At 30.4% G+C, this 25,222-nt stretch overlaps 1 protein-coding gene across 4 annotated transcripts in view; it reads left to right on the forward strand.

Moving 5' to 3' along the window:
- The window catches only part of rst (irregular chiasm C-roughest), a 173,581-nt gene that overhangs the window by 71,680 nt on the left and 76,679 nt on the right, over positions 1 to 25,222 (forward strand). For 3 of the 4 annotated variants that reach the window (XM_088184371.1, XM_088184368.1, XM_088184366.1), the window contains one exon: positions 23,227 to 23,267. The exons of the other annotated variant lie outside the window; for it this stretch is intronic. The gene's annotated coding sequence lies outside the window, so the exon portion shown is untranslated. The remainder of the gene's footprint in view (positions 1 to 23,226; positions 23,268 to 25,222) is intronic. 4 annotated transcript variants of the gene reach the window in all.

A 25,222-nucleotide genomic window follows, 5' to 3' on the forward strand; every position in this document is an offset into this window, starting at 1 on the left:
CTCAAATAACTCGAAAGTGACCAAAACCTTGTCGAATGTCTTCTCAAAATCTATATATACGATTTTTTTTAGTATTCCTACATCGATAAATTTTGGCACTGTGTTTTATATATTCAATAATTATATTTAAAGTCAACATACTTTATTAATTTCAAATGTAAGAACGTAATTATCTTTCTTTCTAATTCAGCGTAATATAAAATTATTATTTTCATATTCATATTCAGTAACTACAACACTTTACAATGGGTATTTTTAAGCTGTCCCGTGGTATCGTACAATCCTTTTTAATTGTTTGCGATTGTTTAATTTGACACAATGAAATAATAACAATTCACTACAAATAGCCAATAACTCGAAAGTCCGTATTACTCGTCTATATTTTGATGGATTTGCCAGCAGGTTTATAGCATACATAATCTTCTACGCGCGTTATGTATTTACGAAATCCAATAAAAATGCAATTTTCAATATATTAATTGCCAAAAATGCGGTAAATTTTTAAAACCATCGACAGCGACAATAATTTATGGCACACTATTTTATTTGGGAAATTCAAAAAAAATACAAGGCGCAAACATTGAAAACTGTATTTTTATTGAGCTTCATGAATAAATTGCGCACGTAAAAAATAAAGCCGTACACATTTTGCGTATTACAATACAAAATATACTAATGGACACAGACGAACAACAGCATGATTTTTTTAGTAAATTTATCTTAGTAAAATGATAATTTAAATATGAGAATATTAATCTAAGAAAATTTTCATTTATAGATTATTGTTTTATTGTATTATTTTAGTAACCAAAAATTTATGGTAGACCATATATCTTTTTTTATGATAAAGTCAACAATTAATATTTTGTATATGTTTTGAATACATGCGTCTAAAAAGTTTGAGACATATATATAATGTTTTTCCTATTCATTAATGATTTATGCGCTACTATTAATCGCTAAGACTAAAATTATACAATAAGACAGTAATGTAATATATGTAAAATATTTTTTGTGTTAAATATAATGCTTTTTACATAATGTGTTACTAACAAACATTCATTAAATATGTATTATAGAAACATATAAATATTGGCACTTGTTGGTTCAACATATCTTAGCTATATTTGAGCAATGCGAGTGTGTTTATTGGTAAGAGCAAAACTTAGTATAATGCGTATTATATCACATTTTCAACATAAATCGTAATTAATATATTCCTGATACCTTTATATATTATATAACAGTAAATAATGTATAATACAATGTTTTTTTATTCAAAAGTAATTTAATGTGTCGTGTTTCTAATATTTATTTATCTGAACATATGCACATTTAAGACATACTTATTATACTATAGCTATTCAAGCTAACAATGAAATTAAATATTGTATACAAAGGTAGAAGTATATGAGAAAAATAGATTATAATTTTATTCACCATGATTTTCTCCCACAAAAAATCCAATTTATTTTTTGTATTTAGTTCAACAAGAAAGGCTATAAATAAATACACACTTAACTAAATATTATAATGTGAACATTACTTGTATTAATGCTATATATTATAACATCACAGCACAAGCTTGTCAACCACATATTGCAAACCGTACTCGCAAAACTGCCAATCCGAAACCTCAACCACCATAATACGCATTTACAACTAAAGGATGACAATCCGAGAGACATGTGAGATTTGTAATATTGAAAACTTCATACATTATATAGCCGGTGGTGAACTTTTTGTCTTAACTCTTTTTTACTAGAATTAAAAATCATAGATCACTTCTGAGGTTTCTCTCGGAGGGCGTGTACAAAAAAAGCTCCGTACATTCGACTTCCCCTCCTGGTCGCGTGTGAAGGGATCTTGCGGCTTTTATTATAGCTATTTTGGCTTCGTGGACTGGGAGCAAAGGTACATTGTACACCTCATTTATTGCCCTTCACACTGTTGTAGTGTTGCGGTTAGGAGCTCAAACGGCAACCTCGAACATGTAGGGCTTGAACCCGCACACGAAGCTAAATATATGGCCGAGATGCCCCCTCGCATGTAGCAACCGAAATTACTTTCTTCCTCATCGGGAATAGCCTTTGTCCGGCCCCTTTGGCCGTAAACCTTTTCTCGATCTCATATTTCAAATCATGCAAAAAGCATCTTCAGCGCCCTGCCCTTACTTAAGGATAAAGTGTGGCGTTACACGATACTGCAATATAATACGCAACACAACCACTATTTTACGGCCAATCTAGTGATTCTTAAACCGTTTCACTCGCAAATAGTCCGATATTACTACTGCCATAAAGGCTCTTCATATTAATAACAGTGATTTAATGGGGTTATTTTATTATTATGATTCATATCATTCTAAATCTGTGGTTTATGCCTCCTAATGGTATTTATAAGTACGAGTTTCCTCTCAACTTTAAATCTATTTATTTAATAACGATATGTCAAAAAAAATAAAGTACATTGAGTTTTACATGAAATTTGGATTCACCTCGAGTCAGAATTACTTAAAAATTTTGCAAAATATCACATAAAGAATTCATAATAACCTTTCAAAATAGCATCAAGTTTAGTTGTACCATATAAAAATGTGCAAAAACTCATTTATGGAATTAAAAACTTTGATAGCCATATTTATTGTACGGGTTTTGAGGCCCAGCCAAAATAGTCGTGACGTAATGTAAGCGGGACTATACACTAATGTGCCTCGTGCTGGGACTACATGGGTTTGAGTTTCAGGAACATCTTTCTCCATATGCCTTTCTCTTTTCACATATGTTTCACATATTTTATATTGCTGATTCGAGACAACTCTGACGTATCGCAGATGAGGATGTTGGTGGGCCAATTGCATCGCTTCTTGAATATACCCACGAAATTTCTTAACGTCTTCAAGATGAAACTTCCAGATTGTTACTTATAACAATATATATTTTCGCAGTAATACTAATAGGTGGTACGTGAAATATTAACAATTTTTAACGCAAAGATTTATTCCGGAGATCTCTTTCCGATATCTTTTCTTTTTGAGACGAGTTTTTATTTATTTTCATTAGTTAAAAATAGTCATTAGAATGACCTCTAAATTAATTGTGCATGTTGTTGGAACCCTCTCATATAGTATTGAGTTTAGCGCCCAAATAATTAAACCTCAACCTAAAATTTAGACCAAAATCGCTTAAGGCATGTGTTGTGGGATTATTTTTAAGATAGATATAACAGCTAAAAGAACCAATAATATAAATAATGCAGTTAATAATATATATTATAAATCAACAAATAATATGTTATCTAGAAATTGCTCTTACTTAAATCATACTTGATTAGAGCTAATGCCATGCGGTGAGACCTAAATTCCAGTTTGAATATTATAATCAATATTAATGACACTTGAGGCTTCATGAAATACTATTATTAATACAATCTTAATATATTCAAAACTTAAAGTAGTCATTGAATTGCAGATAATGTATATTTCCATAATTGAATTCAATGTTCATTTAATTCAACTTATCTTTGCGTTACAGAATGCATACTAGAAAATTGATTGATGTAGGGCTTTCCTATAATGTATTTTATTGAAGATTTTTCTTTAATATATAATTAAATATAATATTACAAATCGTTTACAAATGCTGCTATTGCGTTATTTTAGAGAATTAAATTGATATTTATCACCAGGATTCAATAAATCTAGTGAAACATAATCTGAGCTATTATTATACAATAGTTTAAATAACACTATAGGTTAACATAATGATTACCACAAAGGTAAAATAATATGTAAAATTGCAACTGATTTGATTTATTTTTTAAATTTAAAACTTGTGTTTTTAGGACTTTTTGAATGAAGAACAGAGACTGCCACTCACAAGATTCCAATCCTTTAAATTTTTATACAAAATTTTCACAAATTTTTCTTTCATATCCAATAAAGTTAATTTTTCATTACAATGAAAATTAAAGTATGGCACAATAAATTTAAAAAAATATTTTTTTATTTTATCAATGTTATTACATTAAAAAAAATCTCTATATTATTTTAATATTACTATTCTTAATTAATTTAAACTTTCATTAGACTATTATACAATATTGTTTGCATTGCTGTTGCTGTAATTTCAATTATGTTTTACTTTTGATTCAATAGTTACTTAGCTTCGCTAAGCTATCATTAAACACACAATATTGTCATATTGTTTTTAATATATAAATAAAGCTTCAGATGACTATTGATAATCAATATATACACGACCTTGGTATTTATTATCCTGAACGTCAATTATCTAACCATCAAATTTATTTAATCGTGTTCAACAGCCATTATGTTGATTTTTGCGTCGAAAGCTGACGTCCAAAGTGGCCCAAGACGATTAAGGAAATATTTGCTAGCAATTACGCAGCGGCGGATTAGAATCTGATTATGTCGACTGAGAGAGATCAGATTTTTGGCGCCACCGCGCAATTGTATAATAAATCGGACGGCAATCGAAATCGTTTCGCAACTTGTCCGAGAAGGTCGAACAAAACCACCTTAGTTTCTAAACGCCCACGCGAAAATTTTTTTCTGTTAACGTAACCTACATTGTATAGTAGTGAGCCGATGCGATTCGATTTGAATAAATTAAAGATGAAAAAAATATACTTACAGAGTGTCCCATAAAAATGTATACGGAGTTTAGTAAATGTCTCCGTGGAGTATTTTAATAAATTTACAGTAAACCGAAATCCAACACATGTACTAACAATTTATTCAGATTTTTTGAGCAAGACGCAAATAGATACATAATTTTACAAAGTTATATCTTTGATAGGTGTAAAAATCAGCATTTATTTTCAGATGTTGAAACCAAATTTATGTATGTATTTGCGCGAGCTAGGATACCTTAATAAATAACTGTTTTTATTTTTAAATGTTTATTTTATAAACATTTTTATATTCCACCGATATTTTTAATTAATCATAATCATATATAAAATTTACATTTTTATATATATCGCATATAGTAAATTATTATTTAGCATTTTTTTCTAGCTCTCTGTATACACCTAAACATACATACAATCAAAAAGAGAAACATGCGACGCAAATCTACGCACGCATTTCACCTAAGTGATAAATATGGAAATGTGGTGTCAAAATATTAATAAAATACCTTTCCGTATGAGGAGAAAAATCGTTAAATTAAATACTAGCGTTTAGTTGTATGTGTGTAATATCGTTATTTACTATTATACTGTGCATCATTAGCTCAGGGGACCTGTTAGCCTTTGACCACGATATCCCACCGGCTATTAATATGATAAAATACATCTAAATGCACGGAACAATTTTGTACGGGTTGTGAACACAGTGATGCCACTGTTCTCCTTTTCGTATATTTGTAATAAAGCAGCGCTTTGCTTTTATACCGAGATACTTTGTTAACTAATAATATTTCAGCGGTTAAAGCTACGGATTACTAATCTTGAACCAGCAGTTGGAATGCATTCTTAATGCATGAATTTCCCTTCCAGTTGCCGGAAAATTAATTAAAGTACATAAAAGCAAATATTGCATTAATATAAATTACTTGTGTCTTATTCATATTCATACATGTTGCTTCATTAAGAAGGTAACATTTAAAAATCAATAGTGGAAAAATATTTATATTCATAAAATTAAAAAACAAGTAGACACAGATATGTCATGAATACGTGTTTCTTAATTAATAGACAAGATTTCAACTTAAGCTTATTTCAAGCTACACTGATGTGGTTTAAATTTTTACTAATCCGATAACTCAGAATTTAGAACGTAAGATTTAATTTTAAAACGAGAAAAGTAATAATTTAAAATTAACTTTCTAAAGTTTGTTAATTGTCAGATAACTTTGATCAATGCAAACGAGAACTGTAATTAATAGACCAGAACATAATTAATTGTATTTTAAGGTATTGTAAATATACTTTGGATTAAAAATTATAATCAAAAAAGAATTTTTATGTTCTTATTTGCAATTTAAAATACATTTTTATGGTTATTATCTAAATTAATACATTTTATATTAGGTGAGACTTTTACGATGATTTTTATTACACTTTGAAATCTGGTGTTGTAAAATTTCTCAAAAAACTTTTTAATTGCCTTGATAAGAATAAATAAGTCGGTATTTTAAATAATATTATTTTAATATAAAGGTATTTTATTCTTTGTAATTTTTATTATAATATTTTTTATATAAAAACAATGGCCAATTAGCTTATTAAAATACTTTATTAATAAATAAAATTCAATAATTGTCTTTTTTAAATATTTTTTAATATCAACTTACTATTTTCCGTTCAGATATGGATGTAACTATTGTAAAATACATACATATATTAATATATCACGTCTGTAATCATCATTAGACAAGTCCATTTTTTTACTATAAAAATCAGCACGATAAACCACTGGTATAGTCGATGACTTGTACCTACAAATATTGAGTTCGAGTGCCATATGAACTTTTGTTTTTCTGTTTTTTTCGTATCTGGGAGATCAGAATTAATGAATACTATATATTTATAATTCCGAGCGAGCATCAAAGATTACATTTTCTTAATCTCACATATGAATATTGTGATTTTTAATTCTAATTACGCTAGGTCGTACATTTTTTATTTAAAATATCTTATAATTAGCTACTCAAACTCATATGCTTGCACTACACTCTCTGGAAGTTGTCCGAACCGAAGTTCGGACAACTTCCAGACTTCCAGTCGCCGACTTTCAAGTAGCACCCACACTGCCACAAATTTCATATGCCGTCCAGACGGAGGCCGTGAATGATGTCCGCACGGCGGCTGCTGTCACGTACAGCTGGCATATTTGCGCGCGATCAAAATATGTGCCAAATAATTGCAATTTGCTTTATTAAAATTACGCTACTAATAATTATAAAAGTTTGTGTGTGCACTCAACTTTTCGGTCGTAAATATTCAATTTACGCAAAATCTTTGTCCTCTTACAAAATGCCATAAGTCACAAAAATGATACTTCAGAATACGAACACCACATCTGTGACTATCCTAGAATTTGTCGCCGTCGATTTTAAATAAGAATTCGTTATGGCGTGACATTTTTATAAACCGATCTAGGAAATTACATTTTTTTTAATAAAATCAAGTACCACTAATTATTTTTTAATTATTTAATTGCATATGAAAAAAAATATAATAACGATATCTGTTATAATAATATACTATCAAAAATATAATTAATCCCTTTTGGTGCCCTAAAATATTCAAAGATGTCAGTAAGAGTCTGTTGAAGTTTCCGATAAGCATGTGGTATTATAACTTGACCACGTGACCACGATGTGTGTTGACCATAGGACGCCTACGCGCATACTGAAATTGAACCGAGTTACACGTTCTATCTCAGTTTGCGAAAAAACATATCATTATCCCTTTCACTCTCGTCACTTAGCACGCGAGAGCTCGAAGCTGGCTAAGTCGACTGAATTACCTCCACTTTACCTCCCGTTCTCGGTAACCTTGGACAACTTCCGAGAGATTTTAGAGCGAGCAGAACCGAACTCGACCGAAGTAACACACTATATTCTCCGTCCTTGGCCAACCTTGGCCAACTTCCAGAGAGTGTAGTGCAGGCATTCTAGTAATATTTAAATCAACGTTAATAATTCACTGGCTTAAGCTAAAATTAGTCGTGAATTAAAATTATTTTGAATTATAAAATATTATATTATTAATACAAAACAATAGTATCTTATTATCAAACATTGAGTATTTGACTGTTTATTCTTAACGCCTTTATGCAAGAGTAATTTTTGAATTGTAGTAATAATAGTAATATACTCAAAAGTAAGTATAAGTGACATTCTAAACAACTCAAATATGTAATAGTTTATAACCCAGAGATGTTAGATTTATTTTAATATACGATATAAATATATATTTGGCGTGACCCAAGCCATACGCAATATATTATGTTTTAGATGGCAGTTAGTTTCAAATGTTAGATAATCTTAGAAAACCTTGAGAGTCGTACCCATGTCATCCGCATGATAAGCGGTCATTGACCGCCATTTCTGATTAAATTTAACATGTACATTTGTACATAAACCATACACAATGAAGTAAAGTATTTCTATGTATATACATACGCATAGGAACAAATGATTTTTATTTATACTTTTACTTAGAATCTCCCAGAGGTGAATGTATGTACCTATCAAAAAAAAGCTTTAAGCGAGCGCACGTGTAAAACAGAACAAATATTTTGTTTTACATAACAAAACATTTGTTTTCGTAGGCACCCAGTCTTAATGTTGGTAAATTTACGTCCGCAGTTCACCTTTCGCGTACACGGTCGCTGCGGACCCTTCGCCCTCATTGATCCCAACAACAAACAAGTAAGAAGGGTGGATAGAGAAAAAGACGCTCGTCTCCTCAAAACGTCCTCAGATATATTTTTCAACGGTACACATCCGGCCGAGGGGAGAGTAAAGGAAGCGGACGATAAAATTTTATTTCCGGGTCAGGCTCTATTGAAAACGAAAATATCCCTAATACAGAGCACAGACCCGGTTTGAAACATTAATTCACGGAGGAAAATACATCCGACCGGTTTTGCGATTCTCCGCCTCTGAGAATTAACTGAATTTACCTAGCTGAACATAACTGACGCCGCAAAGTTTCGTCTCGCAAGGACAATTTGGACTTTGTTAGCGTGTGTACCTAAAATGTACCTACCCTGAGCGATTTCACGGTGCTGATTGTGCAACGTAGATCCACCAGATTTATTTTTAGATAAATATATATTGATATAAATACTACCTATTACAAAGGATCTTAAAACTTTTATAACTTTCAATACACTTTACATTCGTCAAACTATAAAGCCACACACGGTAAATAGATATCTGTTAATACTCGTACATACATACAGTGCCGTAACTAATTTTGAGTAATTTTATTTTTGGCACATATATTTTATTTTGAAAATAATTATTCGATTTACACTTATATTATATTCAATCGAAATTATTCGTTAATTTGTTAATTAATTTTAACTCTTACGCTAATGCCTACATTACATTCCCTTGTGGTATTTATTTCCCACTATAGGAGACAGGAGGACAAGTATCTTTGTTCAACGTAAATGTAACATGGATTGATTTAGTGTCATTAGCTCTGATTTGCAATTTAAAAATCTAGCTTGGACTTTTGAGGAATTATTTTACAGAATATTTGCTGCTGTTTTTGGATCTGTATCATACGCCTTTATTGTAGTATCGTCTGCAAATGTTGTAATTCTTTACAAGTTCGTCTGAGAAAGATCTATCGAGTATAACAAACAGCGTCTGAGGCACACCCGAAGATATTTGGTAAAGTTTTGTGTTTACTTATCCAACCTTATTTGGAAGTGTCTATCTTCCAGGTAGATCTTCAAACCTAAAACTTTACATTCATTTTTGCTATACTTAATGGAAAAATCTGCAGACAATTATTGTAAATCATTAACCCTAATAAATTTTAAAGACAAGCAATATCGTCAATGATTTTATAATTTACTCATAACAATAAGGACAAAAACGCTGTAAATATATATTTTATATATTTTTTCGGATATCTAATGTTGAATTTATTTGTATTTTCTTGGCCTATCTTATTATGTTTCGCTTCCAGGAATTTTTATGGAAACCTCCGTCTCGTAATTCATATATACTATATTTTGTTTGCGTGGTCTATCAACTCGTATTTACGCTGTAATGCTTTATTTGCTCGTTCTATTTAAAGTAAATTTGTATTCTACTCAGAAAGAGTACATATAAATCTAAAAATAAATTAAACTTATAAATAACATAAAGTTTTTTTCATTCAATACAGCTTAAAGCTTCAATAAATAATTTACAATCTACTTCAATCCTTTCTTTATTTCGAATAATTATTAGCATAGCATTAGTCTTTGAAGTTCGCTTAAAAACTTTTAAGTGGCAATTTAAAAGACTAAATAAAAAAAGTTGAAAATTGTTCTAATAACAATTTCCTTTTCCTTTTACACAAATGTATCTGATTCGCGGCCAGTGCCGGGAAAAGTTGTATTATTTATTTCGCCGAATTAATTTATAACGTTGGCGACGACTTAACGTTGATTAATGTCCATCGGTGTCTAACGGGTTATAAATTATGTGCGGTAAATAAAAAGATACATGACTATGACTCGATTTACACTCGTAGAGTTTGATTTTGAATAGCATCACTCCACTCGTGCTCATTGTTCCGACATTGTACGGATTACGTAGGGTGGTGAGTGTGTAATTAAACTTTCCCTATTTGCTGAACATTGTGTTATTCATCGTAATAATAGCGGCTGGTTTGTTATGATGAATATTATGGTAAAGAACGGGAAACTTCCAATAATAAATAATTGACGATTTCATCATTCATTACTCATTGTTTTATTTTTGGTAGGATGTGTCTTTTTTTTCTAATAATATACATAAATATTAATGCATACAAAATTAGGTACTCAGTATTAGGGTAACTGAGGGATTATTAAATTAGACGCACAAAAGCGTTAAATAATCCGCTCCAAAGTACTCCGTTACTTAGATTTAATCTATATTTCAGTGTTTGTAAAAAAAAACTATACAAATAAAAATCAATGTTTGTTTGTCAGAGAAACCCTTCAAATATTTCGTGAAATCTCGTGGAAATACAACCTGACTGATACATGATAGTATTGAGAGGAATAAAATAATAATCTATTATATTAATAGATATAGTTTTATTAATAATAAGAAAGAAGATTCCAAGTTGTTTTTCGCAATGTTTTGTGAAAGCCTCTAGAATCACAATGATCCTCGGAAATATAGTTTCGGATCACACAGGTAGTTTATATGTAACATCGTGATGAAATATATAATTGTTATATGATTAGTAGAGCCTATAGCGAATCATTTATGTAAAATAATTATCTACTTCTGCTTTATATGACAATTTTTTTACTTTTTAAATCTCTCACTTCAGAAACGTAGTGGTTTTGAACTATTTTTAAAAGATCTTTTAAAGAATAGCTTAAAATCAGATGAAGATTTTTTATTTTAGTCTTTTTTCCCGATACCCAAATTTTAGTTTAATTTTATGAGCTCCAGATGCATTTCCGCAACACATCATTATAATACGTTCTGAGAGGTTAGGGTATTTTAATTTATATTACAATTGTATACTATGTATTGGATTAATTAATTGTAAATATATTATGTAACGACAATTTACCTCAGTATCTAAACGTCGTAAACAACGCAATATCCTTTACGCAAACACGTTAAATTTAACACTAAGCGCCCCATATACAAAAAGATCGTACGTGATTCCGAATCGAAACAGGTACTTTCACATGTAACAAATTAGTTATTTATATTGTGTGTTGTGTTGTTTCCGAGTGAAAATACGAGCTGAGGCATTCCATTTCGTGTGTATTTACATTTTCTTCCTTAATCCTCGCCGCTCTCACGTATTTGCTCGCTCTCGCTTCCTTGCCGTGTACCACCAAACATCCAAAAACGTATTCGTCCGAAGCACACATGGCACTTCCACACCAAAATAAGAAAAGTACACACATCCAGTTTTCGTAATCCCGTCGAACGGTTTAAGTAAAACGCGAACCGCACGAGCTCATCCCGCGTATCACTGCAGCTTCCAAATACGAAGAGAGAAAAACATAATCTCAATTTTCGTTTATACTGTGATATTGCTACGGAATTTCTTGTGAAGAAAATTATTACATCTAAAGCCTTAATTGTGACGTCTCCGGGAATGGTCCAGTGAAGCTTGTGAAGATGTATCAGATAAAGTCGTAAGGGAATTCTCGTAAACGGCCGTTTGCATCCAAATGTGCCAGGTAAATAGTTGGCTTGGGCATAAAATACGATTTTTATACGCAGTTTCTTAAGGGGCGAACCGGTTATATTGACTTGTCAACCACTATATGGAAACACACACGAGAATTCGACAACGTTCAATGTCTATATACGCTGGGCGGAATAATTGAAAATGTTGACTCGAAGGCGATAAAGAAATATATAAAACGCTGAAGTGTAATTCATAATATGGTAAGAAATTTCGGAGGTAGAGAAATTTTTTAAAGAATAATATTATTGTTTACAAACAAGTGTAGATTTTATACATAGTCATACATTAATGATTCAAATGGATTAAAACTCTCATATATATATATCAATTATGATTTATAAACATGTTATTAGCAAATAATTTAAACAATTATAATTACAACATATATTAAAAAAATATCTTCTTAAACATTATGTTTTGAGATTGACTTAAATAACAATTTTAACATCCATTTATTAAGTTTTTAAGCTTTCCAACAACATAAAAGTATCACACTCTATTTAAAGTTAAAAGTATTTAATTGCCTGATGTACAAAAAAACATTTTATATATTACAGTTCTGGACAGTTTTATTCAGATTATTTATTGATCTACCACAGCACGTGGACCCAGCTCAGTAAAATAATATTTTCTGATTATCAGATATTTTTAAAAGAAATTAAAATAAATGAAAGAGCAAGTTAAATTATATAATGGTGTAATGAATGGAATAATTGCTTTCACACGAGATGAGTTGTGAAGCAGCTCATTCACAAATAACACGTGTTAGACAGAACTTGGAGTTGTATAAACACATTTGTGTGTATGAGTCATGTTTTTTTAATGAATAGAGAAAATATAATGATTTATATACACAAATAAGTCACAACAAAAAAACGCGATAAATTACACAAAAAAATATTATCGGACTCGAAGATAAATATTGCAATCGTCGATACTTTGTCATCATCACGTTTCAGTAAAACACGTTTTTGAGATCCATTCCAATGTGACAGTTTGATCTATGTGTGCGATATCGTAAAAACTACCCAATTAATTTTAACCAACTTACACAATAGCTTTCAACAAAAGTATTTTTTTTAATATAAGACTAATAACATTTTAATTTAGTTCCTAATAAGCCACCTTTTCTATTTATTTACTTTTTAACATCCACACATCTAATTGAATCTATATTTATTTATACGTATGTTAACGATTTCCATTTTATCCATATTTCTATATGCGGATGTTAGAATGACACAATCCTTATTTTTTAACTGATCTAAAATAAATTATGCCTAGTTAATTAATAGGAGCTTGCTTAAAACCACTTGGCTACCTTATCGCTTTTTCCGATGTTTTATATATTATTAACAATACCTTCTGAATTACGCAATGTTAGAAAAAATATCGTTTCTCATTCGGTCTTCACAAAATAATTTTAAAATTTTCGTCCTGCTTTTTTCTAAAGAAAATCTACCTCACGTTCATATGTGTATAGTGTATTATGTAATGTTATTTGAATTTCGGGATTCATCAATATTAGAATTTATGTTTCTGTAATTCGACAGTGATTCTCCTCATGGTCACGAATAATCACGTTACTGAAAAATCGTGACCATGGCAGGAGCATCACTGCCGAAATTAAAAATCATTAATTATAATAGCGATAAATCCCAAAAATTAAATAATATAAATACTAATACAAATCATTAAAGAAATATACTATATATATAAATATCTATGAAAAATATGGATCCATTAAAATATGAACAGGTTTATTAACTGTAAATATACAACAAATAGCGCACAGTAATAAATGAAGAACTTGGAAAGCATAATGATATTTTTCACTTAACTCACTTGACACATTCTCTAAATACCAATAATCGTTTATTAAAAATATATTTTAAATACGTTCTTTACACGATATATGTATAATAATTATTATTATATACTTATTTTTGTTAATATTTTTGCAAACTCCTCCAGATTTTCGGATAACTAGCACACCCCGCACGTAAGCCCACGTGGCACATATCATAATTGTTAAACTAACAATATATTGCGCCTAACGGCGCAATATTATATTATATTTGGCTCCGGCCGCGGTTTATCGGTTATGTGCCATTAGTTGGAAGCCCCTGGCCCCAAACACGGCGTTATCGCGAGTGGCCCGACCCGCTGCCGTTTAATTCTGTTAATGCATACCATCCTCATTTGCCATAACTTTAATTACCCCCCACGAATCTATGGGAACACATTTTTAACACATGATGACGACTCCACACACACACGTGTACTTTCATTCACAATTTTCCATGACGCCGCCAGACATGGCGTTCTTATTTTACATCGTGTATTATATATTCGTATAATATGAATGTGTACTGTTTAAAAAGTATCTGAACTCCATTTTATATTTTAATGAGCTATTTATTTTATATATTTAATCATTTTTGCCTTTGAAGTTTATTAATAGATACAATATTTTGAAAATCTCAAAGCAGGCATAATATGCGCTTTTCGTATTCGCGTATAAATCTTAGCAAAATTTTTGATGTTAATAATTCTATAGTATCTGTATTCTTTGCACATTATTTTTTTTTCAAATCAAAAAAATAAAAATATAAATCAATAAAAAATTTGCCTTATCGTGGTAATTATTTTTTCTGCTTTATTATTAGTAATTTGACTTAAATTATATATTAGGCACATATCACATAAAAGTTTTATCTATTGCAGCACAGTCCAATTACTTTTAAAATAAAATTATAATTTCAGAATATTGCTACGATCTCGCTGGGAACATTTTTGCTTAGAGAAGCTTCCAATATAGATCTCGTAATCACTTTTGAGAGTAAGTGGAGCTTCTCTTTACACGTAAACGACGTGTGCTATAATTTTTTGTGATGAGGAACGTATTTCACTTTAACGATTTATCAGTTATTCGTGTCCTCGATGAAACATCCTGGGATCTATACACTAGTATCCTTGAATAATCAAATACTACCTTTTATATTTAGCAATTATCTGATTTTGTATCTCATCACCTTTATTTTAGGAACGATGGAAAACTTTCGTTTAAGGTCTGTCAGAAAGTTGTATGTCGGTAAACATTTCTTTAAACTACTGAAGAGTTTTATTGACAATTAAACTCTCTTAGAGGAATATCAGTTTTGGGTTCCAAAACGTCTTCGATGATCACGATCGCGTCCTCTACTATTGCCCGTTAAAGGCAAGACGTCCGCACTAGCCGACTCGCCTATGGCTATAGTCATCCGGCTTCTCAATACACTAGCATTGCATATTTATATGTTTAATATCAGCTATGAGAAACTGATCCAGTTCGTATCATTTAATTTTAATATTCTATGATTTTTTCGGTCATAATGATTTTAATTACTTAGGGTTCTTAGTGTTTTTAAATTTCTATCGTGTCTAGGAGATCAGAATTTGTGACTATTATATAAATTATAATTCCTACTGATCATCACAGATAAGGTTTAACTAGATTTTTCTAATCTCATGGATGAATATTGTGATGAATAATAAAAATCGAGCTTAGTCGTACGTATCTGGTATTGAAAATTCTCTAATAATGAGCTATTTTCAGCTCATAGAAGAATATCTTGTATGTAACAATAAATATAATAATATAAATATTCAAAGAATATTATTAATAGGTTTTAATAGAGGTAAAAATGTTCAAGAATCGACAAATCCGTATGCAATTGCTCTTTTCATAGTCTATTTTTATCATAACTTTATTTAAAAATAGAATTCATACGCTAAACTTATTTTCCTCACAAATCTCAAACTCAGTATAATCACAATATAATGGTGCAGTAAGCGGTGAATTACTTACAAAGATTGAGGTTACTCAACGCTTCAAACTCCATGTACATCTTGTTGACGAGCTAGTTTAAAAGTTCGGAAGCTTTTTGAACAACCTGTGTTCGTGTATAGTACATACACGTGCGGTGTGTTATACGAACGGAACATAAGGGGGAAAACACCACATTTAACATGACTAATGAAGTGGCAACTATGGTAACGTGTAGGTAAAGAGAAAAATGCGTGTTATACGTCATAAATTAAGATAAATGGCGATCTCTTCGCGCCGAACGTTAAATCAATAAAGTATCTAGAGATAGGTACATACGCCCGTAATCCGGTGGCGGCGAATAGTTGCAAAAGTATCTTGTTTTGATACCCCGATGTTCAATACCTGGATTCTCTCTAACCCCAAAAAGGTGTTTTTGGTATTAATAATCGTTTTGTAACACACAGTATGATCCAAAATTTAAGTGAAATGACAATATAATCTACATATAAAAATCATATTATTGCTTACTAGAAATCTGTTTTAAGCATAAGCACGCTTTAACTTCTTCATGGCCACTCTTCTTCCGCATATAATATTGAAGATTTTACTCAGTTGCACTTTAGAAAAGTAAAATAATCACTCCTCACCATCCCCCGATCTCTCCCCTCAAAAATGTGACGTTAAAACGATTGTAAATCTTTTTCTCATTTAGATATGCAAAATTTGCAATTGAAAGTTTTAACTTCCTGCGCAATTTCTTTAGAGGTCTCTCTAACGACTGTTAAACAAACGAAAAAATAATCAAGCCACACAGAGTATATTCACAAAAATTGAAGAAAGATTTCGTGACCAAATAATGGCACACTGTAGGTTAAAAAGTCACAAGAATATTTGCCAACTTCATGTCGAACAATATTTTTTTTAAATGACTAAAAAACGTAAATGGAAATATAATATATAGATAGACTGGTGATTTTTTGTGATTTTATAATTAGATTTACTAATGTAAATCACTCCGTTGTGGTCATATCTGTCAATTTTATTAATTGATTATTAAAATCATCTTAATAAATATTTTATTATTCGAATATCTGAATCTACCGATGTATCAAATTATCTAGTAGAATTCAAACGAACGTTTTAAGTAGAGTAAGATCGACTTTAGTGAAATTTCAATAGTGTAGAACACATTATGGTTTCAATAGGACTTGCATATTTCAGTCGAGATCGATACCAATCAAAACGGTTGCTTTGACGTTTGAGCGTTTGGAAATGCACCATTGGTTATATACATTTCCACATACGTATCTGAAATTCGAATACTGGATACAAGCGCAATTACACGCCTCTAGCATGTGTTCAATATCGCTTTTTGGTCCTTTCAAACACTTGAAGCGGCATGCTTGTTCTTGAACATACACATTTTTATTTCAGTACACACATGTTCGAGTGCATGTCTCTTCGCGTTGATGAATCAAGTTTTTTATACTAATTTCAAGAACGGGAAAATAATGTATTCATTCATTAATAAATAAGGTACAATATATTAAGATATAATAAGAATTGCAATACTGATGTATTTATTTTCAATCTTGACTCGAATGTCGAAAAATGCGTAATTGTTTTTTTGTTACATTTTAAGGAAGATATTTATACATTTATGGTAATAATTGTTTTTAGCCTATATTAATATCCTTTTTAATTTTAATATTTTATTATAGAGATCATATATAACCACTTTCCCAGAGAAAACGTACCAGTAATAAAGTCCGGAAAGTCGATCGGAATATGCGTATCATCCTATTAATCTCATCCTGCATAATAATGAACTTATAAATAAATAAAGAAGCTATCGTATATTGCAGAAAACAGTAAAACGCTTCCGCATGCAGGGTAATAAATATACATGACTTTCATAAAAACATAAATAGTCCACCCTAGAAAAATAAATAGTCATCCAATGACAATTTCCTAGGAGTTTTAATGCATAATAAATATTTATTACACAACGTGTAGAAGATTAGTTGAGAAACACAAGTGAATTGTGCAAGCTTAAACCAAGCCTCATACACAACCAAATTGGATTACGTTCACAAGATGATTTGATATTGTTACTTGGTCGTTTTGGATGTTTGAGCATTTTGCGGTTTACTTCGCATAGAATTACTGCGCCACAACAACTTAGATTTGCGCGTGTGTATGATATTTATATTAATTCAATACGTATCTGTTACGTTAATGTATCGCCAGGGAAACCGTATAAATATTTTATTTAATAATAACGGCATGGGAAAACTTAGTAATGACACGTGTTTGAAGGGTGGTTCGGAAATTCATCATGATTCCGTTCGCGTGCGTGTGTGGCACGTACGTGTATCCATTTATGGCTAGTTTGCGAATTTTACTGTCACGTTTTAATACCCAAGAAAATTGCGTATTTGTGGGTTTAAAACACTCATTATGACTGGGAGTAAATGAACATTTTTCTTGCGTTAATGTTGCGACATAATTAGAGAATGGTGTGAAAATATGGCACTTATAACTTAAAGAGTATACGAGGTGTGGCACTTTAATTCACGGATTGCCCCCACGTTAAGAAGCAAATGTATACAATGTAAACTTGGACCTTAAATAAAATATTTATAAAATTATTAAAATTATTTAATTAATAAAAAATACTCATAATATTTTTAATAATTAAATATGTGTTAAATGCTTGTACAACCAATCAGTTTTGACTGACAACTGATACTTTTACTTTGTCCACTTTTTCATCATACTTGTTTTATTTTTAATTTATTAATTTAAAAAATATATTTATTTCAGGCACGGATAATCTGCACCCGGATAATCGAAAGTACACTGTGCCTATCTACATATTATTTTTATATAAAAAAATATTGAATTAAAAATCCGCAACATAACATAATGTAAAAACTTCACGCTGATTTATCAACACGTAATTATTATTTATATTAAATTAATTTCAGTAATACCCAACGCCTGTTATAACAATATGTAGATTCCGAATTGACATTTCATATTTTGCAAATTTAAAATCATCTGTATACAATAAAATTTACGACAGTGTTAACGTCGTAATTTATAATATTTTTTGACGTTGGAATTTTAGAGAGTCGGATCAGCGGAGTGGATCGCGTTTAATCTGCCTAAAACTTCGATTGTGTCGTTGTTTTTTTTATTGCGCAAACACACGTCTAAAATCGTCTATTGTCATTCTTGGCTATAAAACACGTTTTTAATGCCTTCTAAATAGACGCCGGCGCCGGGAGGGGGAAGAATAATCGTGAAAGCATTTCGCGTATCGTAAATTACCGACGTAAACACGTGTATAAAATTATATTCGCGGCCGTAAATTATCATGAATTTTTTTGCACGCGCGAATTATGACAAATTGATTTTTTTGTGTATATTTAAATGTTATGGCCGAAACAACGGCATTGTGGCCGACGGCAGCGATTAAATGAAATCGACCGAGCGCCATTTGCTCTTTTTGATACGCGTCAAAATGGCACCTCATATTTTACTAATTCAACCCTTAAAAATATGGAAATATATTTATTTTTTCATATAAAAAAATATTTTCAAAGAAATTTTATTTTTATATTTTACTGACTAATATTTTTTAGTCTCGATTATCTAATCTTAAATATAATATATGATACTTAAGTATAATTTATTGTTTTGAATACATTCCGATTGTATGAACTCTCTATAGTATTGATTGTAATATTCAAACTGATACTTATGTCTGTCTGCATGCCATTAGTAAGATCAATTTCTGGATTAATTATTTATTTTGCTATTAATTAAATGATTCACACAAACGATTCCTATTTTTTTTATTGAAAATATATTGTCGCTTGCGCTTCTTCTTCGCACAGTTTCCGCTTAGAAGCGATTTGAAAAGCGTAAAAACTTATGACTGGGATTAAAAATCCATGACCATATGAAGCTTACATATTCATGATGAAAGAATTGTTAAATAAATGCATAACGATCTAAAAAAAACAGTTTAATATCATGTTTTATTAGAGACAACTCCTTTACTTAAGCCTGATTGTATTTTAATATGTAAGATGCATTATCAATGCATATGAAAATCATTTTTTCTTATTTTTTTGATAACATAAGTTCGATCTGCGTTTTTCGTAAAAGGTGGATCACATAAAATAAAATCCTTTATATTGCACATTCACATCATTTTAACAACCATTTTGACAAATAAAACATTTTTACGGACCACCTATTAGCACATTTATCCCGAAAATTCAATCACTCGTAATCTTTCTAAAGTACCGGAAAAAATACCCTTTTGTGTGAAAAGGGTGCACGATATACGCAAAAAAGAATATTGTCACCTCCTTTGTTAACGATCGCTGAAAGGTCCGCTGCAAATTTCACTGAAAGTGTAAATATATTTCGTATGTAATATATAATGCTAATTTGCGATAGTCACGAATCAGTAATATAAAATATGTGACACTATGTCACGGGGAAGCAGACAGACAAACGTAGGAAGACGCTTTAATGCAACAACCCCTTGGATTTGTTGCATTAGAGCGTCATAGTTGCTGCTCCATGACAAATCACAGCCGACAATATATTTCCGACACTCCAGCGCAGACTCTCTGACTTTTAAAATCAACTAATTAGATTACGCCACCTGATAATGGCAGCTGTACTTAAATATGACTAGCAAAATAAACTGTTACTAGCTTTTCAGGCGTCTATTTTGGCTACAAAGCCACAACCCTTCAACCATTATTCAAAATAAGCATATATTTATATTTTAGCGTAAATGTTGTTTAACATATGAAGTTTAGCAATTTGTTTCCTCTGTTGTTGATCGAAAGCAAATACAATTAATTTAAGCACAATAGATTATGAAATATCTGTTTTTGAATCCTTATGAAGATCAGAATAAGTGAGTTATATAGTTTATATTCTGGTGGATCATCAATGATAAGGTTATCTCAGCTTTTGCATATCTCACAAATAAATATCGTGATAAATAATTATAATAAAATCGAGGCAATTCATGCATAATGAAATAAAATTTAAAAAAATATAATATATGTATATATTATCATGATACAAGTCAAATTATTTGTACCAAAAAATAGTGAATCAAGTCACTAAGTTACATTATTGAAACCAATAATAAGTAATTATTGGATTTAACTGTTTCAGTTTATAATAATTTGATGATAACAATTCCATCAAGTCTTTATTAACTACGTTTATAAAGTTTTCCCTTCTGCAATTTTATATTTCACTAACCCAATTCATCATGGCGTCCTAAATTTTTGGTATTCAGGACATCACAGTCCTAAATACATACTAATGGCAACCACCGCATTCGCGGGTGCAAATTAAATAATGCCGATTTAATAACGAGCCCCGTGCGACATTTGGCGAAGTGCGAAAGTGTCGGCAGATCGGCGGACCTTTTATGGTAACAAGTGGAAAACTCGGTCTGATGGGTGTTTATGTGTTTGTTTGCGAGCGGTGTCCCATAACAAAGGGAAAGAGAAACAACTAACTTTTAGGTCGTTTTTGTGCAACCCCCCCCCCTTCACCAAACCCTTCCCCAATCGGGCCCGTTTATCCCCCCGGCGTGAAGTTTTATTAGTTAATTTTACAGCATCTCACGAACAAAGTCTCAATTAGCCAAACAAAAACTTTCACTTAGAGGGATTGAGGTGCTTCGAGCCAACGGGGGCGAAGTGAGAAGACTGGCGAATAAACTGAAAAGTTTTATGATGTCAAGTCTTATGTGTGTATATAAAACGCACAAAGACCTCCCTCATTTGACTTTAAATCGCATTAATTTGATTTTATTTTTCTAAAGGAGAAAAGAAAGCGATAAGGAGCTATTCATAAACTTCTTATCTAAGCCTTTTTATAATTTATTTCATAAAAATGTGCAAATCATCGAGATTGAGTTAATTTATGTGTCTGGCTTTATGCTGTGCCACTTTGATAAAACAGCCAATATCGAAGTTTTTACGCACACCGCGATATAAGCATAGTTTATCGTAATAAATCTTAATACTGCTATAAAAGCCATTTTTTTATAAATATGTAGCCCACATACCCCTTCCCACTAAATACTTAAATATGCTATGTAAGTAAAGGGTGATACATGTATGAGGGATATCTGAAAAGTAAAGATACAAATCCAGAATTTTTTATGCAGGATTTAATAATGGAATTAACTCATTAAACTTTTAAAACGACTTTTTATTCCTTTGTTAACATATTCAATGCTCCTCAGTGATATAAATCTCGCGTCTTCTATCTTGTTAGGTACCCAATACGTGCAGATTATTTAAAAAAAAATATTTTTTTAAAATCGGTCATATCAAAATGATATGTTTTATATTCAATAATAATGACGGGTCATGAACTTTATCACTTTTGGCTTTAATCTTTTAGTTTATACTATTGCACATACGGATCATTGAAATAACCTAGCACTTAAACCAGCCCGATGCTACGAATGAGGTCTGGTAAATCTGCCACGTCACACAATCCAAAAGTTTACAACTATCATTCAGTAAAAAAATAATTTTTATTTTATATAGCCTTGTATCGTAAATTTTGAATATCGCTCGCATAACATTACAATAATATATTAATATATCCATTGCTTATTATAAATTACTTTAATAACATTGTATGGGTGCTTTTAGCTTAATATTTTTGTCTGGCTTATATGCGTACAATCCTTACTAACAATATTTCTATAAATAAAAGTCTAAAGACTACCTTGCAGACGCGTAACAAAACCTTATCAAAAAATTAGCTCTTTAAGTTTCAAGTGCCTAATATTTTCAAATTCATATAAAAACAAACAAGATTAACTACTTCATATGACAAATAATAGATACATAAAAAAATATTTATGTGGCAATATTACATTTTATAATGATGATTAAAAAAAAACATTTTATTTAATTAAAATACACTCCAGTACGATTGAAAATTTTCGTTGATGTTCTATGTGTGTCCAGCATCAACATTGCCAGTCACGTTGATTGATTGATGGAATTCTGGAAATATTATTTGTCGATAACCAACGAGTCTCAAAGTTATTTAATCGTGTAATTTACGGGAAATGGATAATTTTCACATAATAATTCCGATTTTTAACGGTACTTGACAGCGTAATCTCAAATAAGTTTAATTTGACATTTAAATTATAAATAAAAGTAAAATAAATATTTATTTTAAATATTAAAAAATAAGATACATAATACAACTGTAAGCATTTACAATATTTTATATCTTCTACGAATTACAGTGGGAGATGAATTTAATGTGCAACCATCTATCATAAGAGCTTTATTCGTTGTGTTTTATATCCGAAGCTTAAAGCTAATATAAATTTTTATTTATTCAATTATAATATTAATAAGTTAAAATTTACGGTTTATTTTTTTACATATATCATTAATATATTTTTTTAATTGTTTTAGGAATGCTTCTCTAACAGTTTTTTTAAATGCAGCAGAAAAAGGTAATTCAATTATTTTTTTTGTGCAACGTTTTCCTCCATAAAAACATATCTATATAAAATAGTAAAAAAAAAAAAAACCCCCAAAATTGAATATTGATATATTATACATGATTATCCATTTACTTCAGTGAAATTAGCATACGGCCCTTACAGATAAATCGATAGAATAATATGGCATGTAGAACTTTCACTATTATAGTACCGGTACAAATTTAATGGAGATAATGGTATTATGATATTGATAATTTAACATTTTTTGTGTTTCGACTTACGTGATTAATTATTTCTGAAGGTTTCATTTTTATCTAAGAACGCGAGAATTGAACTAAACTTTAATTTAAGCAATTTGATACAAAAAAATTTGTTAAAATTAAATGTATGTATTATTTACTACTTTAAATATTATCATTCACTACTTTTAACACTCTTGAGAATATTTACATGTTGATTTATATTTTTGTTTAAAAATTGCTTTGCTTGCTCATTTTTTTGCTGTTATTCTAAATAAAATCATTTTTCTCTGGTCCCTAAGTTCCATTAGAACTTCGTCGTTTATTACCATTGATAATTAATTTTTTTTATGTAGATGTAGTTCTAGTTCTTAGGTCATTTCGAATAGTTCGCTAATATCATTGTCAACTTCTTCAGTTTGCACATTGTCCCCGACCAACTGACGAGATAATAGACGCGAATAATCTGAGGACCAGAACGAAAAAAATTATTGCTTTATTAAGAAGGGATTTTGAGCTACATATTTAAATAAAAATTTCGATAACAGCTATTGCTACTTTATATTTTTCATATTTCGAACAAGATAAAGACAAAACTCTTTTTAGGATTATTAAAAAAAACATTATATAAGTTCGCTGCGGGCAAATTTTATGGCGTAACTGTGAAAGCCCCCATACATTTTGCAATGCAATCTGCCGAACATTTTATTTTATAATAAACTATTATCTGATTATTACTGTTGTTTTTAAATTTACAATGCAAAAATAAGGCCAATTTGGTGAAGTGTAAAAATCATAAACATTTTTTTGCCATTTTGACTTCTATTAAAAGCTTTAAAAAATGCAGGCATATTAAATATCTAACAAGGACTCACCCTTTTCTATGCAACGCTATGAAATAGCAGTGGTTGTACATTTTTTTAATATTTGTACAAATTTATTTTTTAACAAATGGCTTTATGAAAAAAGAAAATTCTTGATTTGGTTGTTTTCTCGAGAAATTCTTGAGAAATAATTCTTTAGAAAAACATTAGTTTTTAATATAATATTTATTGTCTTCGCTGTGATAAATTATAAATGCTTTGCATATTCGATCTCAGCAGCATTTTTGCTGCTGTGCGAATATTTATGTTAAGTTGTATTGCTAAAAAAATATTGACAATATATAGTATTCAGTAATATTCTTGGACGTCACTAAAACTTTTAATAAGGTGTAGCACATCAAACTCGAATTAAAAATAGGAAAACTTCTACATAGATCATACAGTTTTCGTCTCATTTATGTGTGAACTGTTCTTAACAATTGTGAAAAAATATAGTCTTATTTGAAACACTGCTATTGCGAAAGGAATTATTCTAGAACTTAAAGTTTACATAATCTAGAATGATATTTAACAAAATCAACAACAGAGAAGCCTTTTATCGAACTCATTTTTAAATTAGAAAAAAATACTCGCCCTTAAATTTAACTTTGCTTACCGAGCCAACAAACACCCCTACAAGATTCTGCCCTATGTAGCTAAACCAAATAAAAACGTGTAAATTATACGTTTACATATTATAGATCTGATAAAAAAAATCCAATTTTTAGCCGCCATCTCTGCTGGTCTACAGGGATAGCACGTAAGCATTAAGCGGCTTCGAAATTTGGCGAATTGTCATTTTTCCATTAAGGCTACGTATCCTTCGCGCAGCGAGAGGTCGAAAAAAAGTATCGTCGCGTTT

Source organism: Plectrocnemia conspersa, unplaced genomic scaffold (assembly GCF_051122295.1).
Source record: "Plectrocnemia conspersa isolate PC_06_02 unplaced genomic scaffold, ASM5112229v1 ptg000004l, whole genome shotgun sequence".
NCBI lineage: Eukaryota > Metazoa > Arthropoda > Insecta > Trichoptera > Polycentropodidae > Plectrocnemia > Plectrocnemia conspersa.